The sequence below is a fragment of the Silene latifolia genome, chromosome 11, assembly GCF_048544455.1.
Source record: "Silene latifolia isolate original U9 population chromosome 11, ASM4854445v1, whole genome shotgun sequence".
Classification (NCBI taxonomy): domain Eukaryota; kingdom Viridiplantae; phylum Streptophyta; class Magnoliopsida; order Caryophyllales; family Caryophyllaceae; genus Silene; species Silene latifolia.
The window spans coordinates 143,107,712-143,117,367 of NC_133536.1; the positions used below are offsets into that span (position 1 = coordinate 143,107,712).

Sequence of the window (9,656 nt, forward strand, 5' to 3'; positions counted from 1 at the left end):
AGGCTCCTCTTAATTGTAATTAATATTACAAATACTAGTATAATATTAATCAAGTAGAAAAATTGAACCAAAAATTGTTTGGTTTTTACTCCTAAAACCGGGTAGGAGAAGGTAATTTTGGAGTATATTATCTCTCTAATTTATCTCTAAAATGTAGAGAGGAAATTATCTTTCTTACACTAGGAAAAATAAAATGTGAATGAATGAATAATTTAGAGGAGAAAAACTCTCTAAATGCTAAAGGAAAACCGGTGGGGAGGAGCTTTTAGGGGAGCCAATGCATGCCCATATTTGTCTTCACAAGGTGAGTAGGGTTGCATGGCTACTTTAGCTATTTAATCATTATGTTTTCTATTTAAAATATAAACACAATTTAACCCTAATACTCCTCTAATATTTCGGCACTTTTTGGCTAATATGGATTCCATATTATTTTTGTCAATTGTCAATATGTCACATGTCACATGTCACATAAATTTGTTATGTATTTTTAACATATTAAAAATCAACGTATTAATAAAAATACGTCACATACAAAAATCGACTTAGTAATTTCATAATTACTTGTGCCAAAATATTTTACCAATTTATAAATCACAACAGATTGTATTTATAATAATTCATTCAATTCCGATTGTTTCTTTAAACAATAATTTCATCCGAGTAATGATACAATTCGATTACTCAGACCGTATCTCATTTAATCACATTTCAATTTGATACGTAAATTTTACTTCCAAAATCGTCCGTCAATTTTTCAAGTAATTTAATTAACTCGTAACACTATACGATTAATTAAATGATCAATTAAGAGTATCTCCCTATAGGTATGACCTAGGGGGTCAACTGATCACCACCGTCACACGACAGTAATGTCAAACTCTAGTCAGCCAATCATTACCGATATATGTTGACCAGTTGACAGTATAAATACTTCCCAATTGTATTCTTTAAAATGAGATTTAATAATGATATATAAATCATGTGATCACACTATTGTTGAGGACACATTTCCCAACAGTACTTTTGAGTTTTTTGAGAATCCTTTTGGAATTCCCGAAGAAGCAACAATGGCCGTGGTTCCTATGCGGGATAATTTGGCTCCGAAGAAGGTGGTGAACCCAAGTATTGTCAAGCCACCTATTCAAGCCAACAACTTTGATGTGAAGGCTACTTTGTTACAACTAGTCCAAGGAAACCAATTCGGAGGGGGAGCTACCGAAAACCCCAACGAACATCTTAATGAATTTTTGGATAATTGTGACATGTTTAAGGCAAATGGAGTGTCGGAGGATGCCATCCGCCTTAGGCTCTTTCCTTATTCCTTGAGGGGGAGTGCTAAGGAGTGGTTGAAGAGTTGTGAGCCCGATTCTCTTAGGAATTGGGATGATATCTCCAAGGCCTTCTTAAACAAGTACTTCCCGCCTCAAAGGACCACTAGACTCAAGAGTGAGCTTCAAGGCTTCACCCAACAAGATGATGAGACCCTTTATGAGGCATGTGAGAGGTATAAGGGACTCCAAAGATTGTGTCCTCATCACGGGATTGGAGATGATGAGTTGATAAACAACTTTTATGAGGGGTTGAGCAATGAAATGAAAATGAACCTAGATTCCGGCTCAGGAAAGGGGGCATTAGACAAAATTGATCACAAGACGGCCAAGGAACTTATTTAGGAAATGGCTTCCCGAACTTTTCATTGGAATAATGATAGGCACAAGAGGAAGGGAAAGTCAACCGTTGAGTCGGCCAACAATGTTGAGGTTAAAGGGTTAATAGAAGAGCTCAAGCAACAAGTTGCCTTGATGAGTTCAAGCAACACATCTAGCAACTCTTCTTCTATTAGGAACCAAGTTTATAGTTGTGAAATTTGTGGAGATCAAGGACATCCACCAAATGAGTGTCCTTTGATGGTAGGAGAGGGCAATTGTATGGAGCAAGTGAATGGAGTGTGGGAATCAAGCCCGGCAAAGCAAGCATTCAACAACAACCAATACCACCCTGGAATGAGAGCCCACGCAAATTTTTCCTATGGCTCACAAAATGTCCAAAACCCCACTTTCCAAAAAAAATCACAACAACCAAACTTTCAAGCTCAAAAGTCAAATACAACATTCAACCAAGGACCACCGGGTTTCCAAGGAAGATCCTTCCAACCAAGACAACAATTCCAACCACTCAATCAACCAAACAACCCACCATTCCAACAAAATTCTCAACCATTTCAACAAAATTCTCAACCCTTTCAACAATCCACCCAACCCAAGTCAAACATGGAGCTCATGATGGAGCAATTGATGAATTCTCAAAACCAACTCGTCAACACTCAAACACAATTCATCACTCATTCCAATCAAAAACAAGAGGAGACAACCTCCTCCATCAACCAACTTAGAACCCAAATGCAAGCTTCTCAAAGAATTACGGACAATCAAATCTCCCAATTGGCTTCTCAAGTGAGTCAATTACAAGCCTCAAGTGGGAAATGTTCGGGTAAAACCAAGGAGAATCCAAAAACCATAAATGCTATTCATTTGAGAAGTGGGAGAGAGTTGGAAGACCGGGTATTCATCAAGAAAAGAAAGAGTAGCAAACCGGATATTGTGGTTGAACCACCCAAGGTGATTGAAGAAAAAGAGGTTGAAGATGATCTTGTGGAAATTGTTGTAGAGACTCCAAAGGTAGTTGACGAACCCACAAAAATTGTTGAAGAGTCCAAACAACAAGTTGTGAGAACTTATGTGCCACCAATTCCTTTTCCACAAAGGTTCGCAAAGGCAAAGTTTGAGCAAAATTATGGAAAGTTCATGGACATGATGAAGGGAATCAACATTACCATGCCCTTCATTGATGCCATCAAGGAGATACTAAGCTATGGAAAATTCTTGAAGGAGTTGATTTCCAACAAAAATTCCTTGAGTCCAAGAACAACGGTGAATTTATCCAAGGAGTGTAGTGCCATTCTAATGAATGAGGTACCCCAAAAGCTTGAAGATCCGGGGAGTTTTTCCATACCTTGCAAAATTGGGACCGTGCATATTGAGAGAGCCTTGTGTGATTTGGGGGCAAGCATTAGTCTTATGCCTCTCAAGATTTTCAAGAAATTGAAGGATTATGAGCTTTCAACAACAAGGGTTTCTCTACAACTTGCGGATAGGTCGGTAAGATACCCAATTGGTCTTGTGGAAGATATCCCACTCAAGGTGGGCAAACTTGAATTTCCTTGTGACTTCTATGTAATGGATATTCCCGAAGACTCAAACATTCCTATTATATTGGGGCGCCCTTGCCTTGCCACGGGGGGTGCCATGATTGATGTGAAAAATGGGAAGCTTTCTCTTCAAGTTGGTGAAGAAAAGGTGGAGTTCTCCTTGAACAAGGCTATGAAGGAGCCTTCCGAAGAAAAGTCTTGTTATATGATTGACATGGTAGAGGAATGGGTCGACATGAAGAAATTTGAAGAAGACAAGGGTTGCAAGGATTCCTTGAGGGAAAGGTAAAGGATTGCACGGAGCACCGGGAATATGCTTTGGCCATGGAAGCAACAATTGAAGAAGACCCGGATAAAGAATTTGAGAGCTTGAGAAGGGATGGTAAAAAAGAGGAGATATCCATGCCTCCTCAAGTGGAGTTGAAACCTCTTCCCTCTACTCTTAAACATGCTTTCCTTGGCCCTAATGACACTTACCCTATTATTATCAATAGTGCACTCAATGACACCGAACTTCAAAAATTACTTGATGTTGTGAGAAAATTTAAGGATGTCATTGGGTACTTAATTGATGATATCAAGGGGATTAGCCCTTCCTTTTGCACTCACCGCATTCACTTGGAGGATGAGGGTGCATCGTCCATTGAGCCTGAACGCCGCTTTAATCCCGCAATGAAAGAAGTGATAAGGAAGGAGGTGTTGAAGCTCTATGATGCAAGTATCATTTACCCTATCTCCGATAGTGCATGGATGAGCCCGGTGCATGTTGTGCCAAAGAAGGGCGGGGTCACGGTAGTTACCAATAACAAGAATGAGCTTATCCTAACAAGAATCACAACGGGATGGAGAATGTGTATAGACTATAGACGCCTTAACAAGGCGACTAGGAAAGACCATTTCCCCCTTCCTTTCCTTGACCAAATGTTGGAAAGACTTGCCCAACACTCTCATTTTTGCTACCTAGATGGGTTTTCTGGGTTTTTCCAAATCCCGATTCAACCCAATGATCAAGAAAAGACCACTTTCACGTGCCCGTTTGGCACCTTTGCTTATAGGCGCATGCCCTTTGGGCTATGCAATGCGCCGACCACATTTCAAAGATGTATGCTAGCTATATTTTCCGAATATGTTCAGGATATAATGGAGGTGTTTATGGACGATTTCTCCGTCGTAGGTGTAACACCCGCGAATTTTCCTTTTTGACATTTAAAATTTATTAAACCATTTGAATTACTTTACTAAATATTTTTGAATTATTCAGTTTAATTAATTTTATGTCAAACACGATTTTTTATAAAAGTAATATATAAAAGTTCATTTATATAAAAATACGTATTATTGAATTATATTTTAAGACATAATTTATATAAGAATATATATATATATATATATATATATATATATATATATATATATATATATATATATATATATATACGTATTTTTGGTCGGACAATAATAGTAACTGTAATAATATTAGTTTCCGTCTCAAGTTAAAATGAACTCGAGACATTTTTCCGTCTAGCTAAAGACCGTCACATTTCACTTTGTACCTACCTTAATCCGGACCAACCAAAAACCAACAACAAATCCGCCTACCTATACTCTACCTTTAAAATATATTATTATTATTATTATTATTATTATTATTATTATTATTATTATTATTATTATTATTATTATTATTATTATTATTATTATTATATATTATTAATATTACTAATTATTGTTGTTGTCGTCTTTCAAGCGTGACCCCCACCAACCACATACTACTCCTCACTCATTCTTCTTCATTTTTTTGAAAACAAGCAGCACAACACACAAATGGACCGTACACCATTGTTATGCGAGATTCAAACCTAGATTTCCCTTCCATTTCTCAACCAAACTCCATTATTTTTGTACCATTAGCTTCCCCTCCTCATTCTCCTTCTTTCTATATAAAAAAGAGCCAAGCTTTCGTATGTTTCATTTCGGTCGTCTTTCAAAGGATGCGGTTTCTGGACTAATCTCTTCCATTTTGGGTTTAGGGTCACCCTTGGACGGTTCCTTGGACGTTTAAGAGCTCATAAACAGGTAACGGTGATAGGTTACTCGACAAATGTCGAGATTTCCGTTTTATGTGTCGTTTTATAGTCTTTTGTTTGATAAAGTTTGACCCTTTATGTTTTTCTCATTTGTATGATTATTTTCGTCTCAAAATGATGATTTAATTAAGTCGTTTTTATGCGCCCTTCTTTTAGACTGGTTTGGAACGATGTTCTTGTGGTTTAGGGACTGTTTTAAAACGGATAGCAGACTGTATTTTGGGGACAGTGTTATACAGTTTTTACAGGTCAATTTTGGGCGTGAATTAAGGAAATTCAGGACTGTTGTTGGCTCGGTTTGTATACAACTGAAATGGCTGTTTTGGTGCGTCCTAAGTAGCGGTATTGGACGATATATACATTGTTTTTACGGGTTTTGGTGGTTGTTTTGAGGTGGTAACCGCGGCTAAATTGGGCAGGACTAGGAACTGTTGCGGGGGAGTACAGGGGGATGTGGCTGGGCGCGATTGTGGCCTGGCAGCGAGGCCTAGGCTAGCTGGATGCTACCTTAGTCGCGGCTTAGTTGTGAGTCGTGATTAGGGCTGTCCGAATGACACCCTTGGGTCAGTGTTGTCTATAGGATCTTGGGTCGTGGTTAAGGGTTGCTTTGGCACCTGTGAATCCTTTCTAAATTTAGTAATATGATAACATCATACTTTGGTTCTTGAAATATTAACATACAAAATGCTAAGAGAATATTCCAGGATAATAATCAAATATACATAATTGAATACAGTTACACCTAGATCAGCTAGATGGATGCAAATATATCCAAAGGCCACCTCTGATTCTCCATGAGCACCAGAAATACAGATAGTGAACGCTTGGGCACTGGATACAAACAGAAACTTATGACCCAACCAGTGCTCAAATTACTTCACCAACACATTATAGTGTTTAACACAGGACCAGCACATACACCCACATCTTGACTATTTTAGTTTGATTACTAAACCACAAATTTCACATTAATCTCTCCTTAATTATTGTTCAAGTTTGTTACTTTTGGGGTAATTGAAGATTATTGGGTTATTATTGAAGGATTGACAACCCTTCATCAATCAAAGTTTGGTTCATTCGAATGGTTTGATTTCCGTCTCGTATTTTATATAACGTAATTCGTTAATGTCGTTCTTTTACACATTTATTCAATTGGACTCATTTGACTCTATGTATTAGGCTCTTTTAGTTTGCTTGTTGGATTTGTTGTGTCGGACTATTTGGATTTCACATGCCTCTCATATCGGGCTTAACATATTAATTTGTTTAGGCCTACTATGTCACATTTATTGGGTATTACACCCCTTGTTTCCTTGTCTTTCTCTTCTTCCTCCTTGTTGATGGTTACTTGGTTATCTCATTGGTTGGACTCATTTGGCTTTAATTGTAGGGCTTGGTATGCTTCACTTGTTGGACTTCACATGACTTCATGTTTGGACTTTACATGTGTAATTTGTTGGATTTGCTATGTCTCTTTTGTTGGATATGTCACATGATTAGATTGTTGGGCCAAATAACCTATGCTTGTAGTGGGCTCATAAATGAGTCACTTGTGCGTGTTTCCACCTCGTTATGTAAATTTCACATGACGTAAATCATTCACTATCGCTTGCTATATTTTATTTAACTGGCATGTTAAATTATGAAGTGAAACATTTATCTACATAAGACAAGTATGAGATATTTATTGTTAAATAATTATTTGTGAAGGGTCATATCCTTGATAATGTCTTGTATTGTTCGGTGGTGTGAGTCGTGGTCCTATCGGACACTAGGGGTGAGCCATAGGCCCTCTAGTTGCGATATGATCGTCGGGACCGATGTTCCCATCCGTACTTATGGTGAGATGCAAGCCATAAGTATAAGTGTGACATTAATAATCCCGTCTCATGTACTTGTTTGTTGTACCTTTTTATTCTATTTAACCGGCATGTATAATTATGAAATGAAATGTTTATTCATAAATTACAAGCATGAAAAGGTTATTATAAATAATTACTTGTAAGAGTCGTATTCTTGTAGAAATGCCATATTACCATCGTATGTGCTTGACATGCATTTTTGCCCTGCTTGTGCTGTTCTGGCAAGCACGGGTTTGACCTACTTGTGCTGTTCTGGCAAGTACGGTTTTGGCCTACTTGTGCTGTTCTGGCAAGTATGGCTTTTGGGCCACTTGTGCTGTGCTGGAAAGTGAGTCTTATCTTAGTCTTTCCGCCACTTTCGTGCTGTTCTGGCGATTGGGGTACTCGGTCTCCATGAGTAGTCGAGTCTTGGGTGCGTGCTGTGCTGGCGCACGTCGAATCGGGATGTACACCCGAGAATCTGCAGATTTAGACTAGGACCGTATTATTATCGTAGTCCTACCCGGGGAAATTATAGTCTAAGAGTGATAAATGTCTTGCATTATTTGGATGGTTACTGTGGTCATATCTCCTTGAAATACGTGCTCGTGGCTAAGTGGCTGTGTCGGTTTCCTTGTTCTTCTTTTCCATTTATTTATTGTTGCTTATGCCTTACTTGTTTATTCCATCATTTCTTTTACTCTTGTTGGTTTAAACACGTATGATCCCATGTTTAGTTATGATTCGATCCACTCATGTCTTATCTAATATGATTGTTTGTTTATGTTCTTTGTTATGTTCGTTTCGACATATTGTGGCTGGGAGAACCTTGAGTTACTCCCCACTGACTGTGGCGTTCATGTTTACATGAATGACAGGTTGTGAAGATGCTTACGTGGGGAAGACGTGTGGGCTAGCGAGAACTAAACCCTTGGATCTTAGTTTCTAGTTTAGAAACCCCTTTATATGTTTATTCGTGGGATATCTTTTCCCCGCCTTCTAGACTTGGGTTGTAATAACCTAATTTTGTCTATTATTGTATTTGTTTCTTTTTATTTTGGCACCCGCGTGTTAATCTTTAACTAATAACCAAAAAGTTTTTAAAATATCACAAATTTCCGATTTAATTTATTAGTTATATTTTCCGCATTATCGCGGGGTGTCACAGTAGGCACCTCATTTGATGGATGTTTAGCTAATTTGAGTAAGGTCTTTAAAAGGTGTCAAGAAACCGGTCTAGTCTTGAATTGGGAGAAATGTCACTTTATGGTGACATTCGGGGTTGTTTTGGGTCATGTTGTGTCAAGTAAAGGCTTAGAAGTGGATCAAGCCAAGATTGAAGTGATTAAAACCCTAACCCCTCCCACGAATGTCAAGGGAGTAAGAAGTTTTCTTGGACATGCCGATTTCTACCGGAGATTTATCAAGGATTTTTCTTTGATTGCCCGACTCTTAACATTGTTACTTGGCAAGGATGTGCCCTTTGAGTTTACTAATGAATATTTGAATTCTTTTAATAGGTTGAAAGAAGCTCTCATCACCACTCCAATTATGCAACCTCCCACTTGGGGAGAACCTTTTGAGTTGATGTGCGATGCTAGTGATGTAGCGGTGGGAGAGGTGCTTGGACAATGAAAGAATGACAAACTTCATGCCATATATTATGCAAGCAAAACCTTGGATGAAGCTCAAGAAAACTACACCACCACCGAAAAGGAGCTTTTGGCGGTCATATATGCTATGAACAAGTTCCGTTCTTACTTGGTAGGCTCTAAGGTAATAGTGCACACCGATCATACGGCGTTGAGGCATTTGCTAATCAAGAAGGAATCAAAACCCCGCTTGATCCGGTGGATACTTTTGCTTCAAGAGTTTGATATTGAAATAAGAGACAAGAAGGGTGTGGAGAATGTAGTAGCCGACCATCTCTCTCGGCTATTCCATGAGAATGTGAAGGATGGGCTACCGATTGATGACTCCTTGCCGGATGATCAATTGTTCGTGCTTGCTCTAATGGATGTCTCTTGGTACGCGGATTATGTCAACTACTTGGTATCCGGGGTCATCCCACATGACTATGACTCCCATAAGAAGAAGAAATTCTTTCATAATCTTAAGCAATATTTTTGGGAGGAACCATGCCTTTACAAATGTTGTGCGGATGGGATAATTAGAAGGTGCATTCCAAGTGAAGAGGTAAAGCCAATAATCTCTCATTGCCATGACATGCCAAGTGGAGGGCATGGAAGTTCAAGAAAAACCGCCGCTAGGGTGCTCCAAAGTGGTTTCTATTGGCCTACCTTATTTCATAATGTGGCAAGCTATGTCAAGGGATGTGACAAATGCCAACGAAGTGGTAACATTTCAAGGAGGCATGAGATGCCCGACAACTACATTCTTGAAGTAGAGCTATTTGATGTATGGGGGGTTGACTATCAAGGTCATTTTCCCTCATCCCATGGGAATGAGTACATCCTTGTTGAGGTGGATTATGTGAGCAAATGGGTTGAAGCTATT

At 38.7% G+C, this 9,656-nt stretch overlaps 1 non-coding gene across 1 annotated transcript; it reads right to left on the minus strand.

Annotated features, from left to right (window-relative positions):
• Positions 1-1,439: 1,439 nt before the first annotated feature.
• On the minus strand, positions 1,440-1,546 carry LOC141615517 (small nucleolar RNA R71). The gene has a single exon (XR_012529935.1). It is a non-coding gene; the product is annotated as a small nucleolar RNA R71 (small nucleolar RNA).
• Between the last annotated feature and the right edge of the window lie 8,110 nt (positions 1,547-9,656).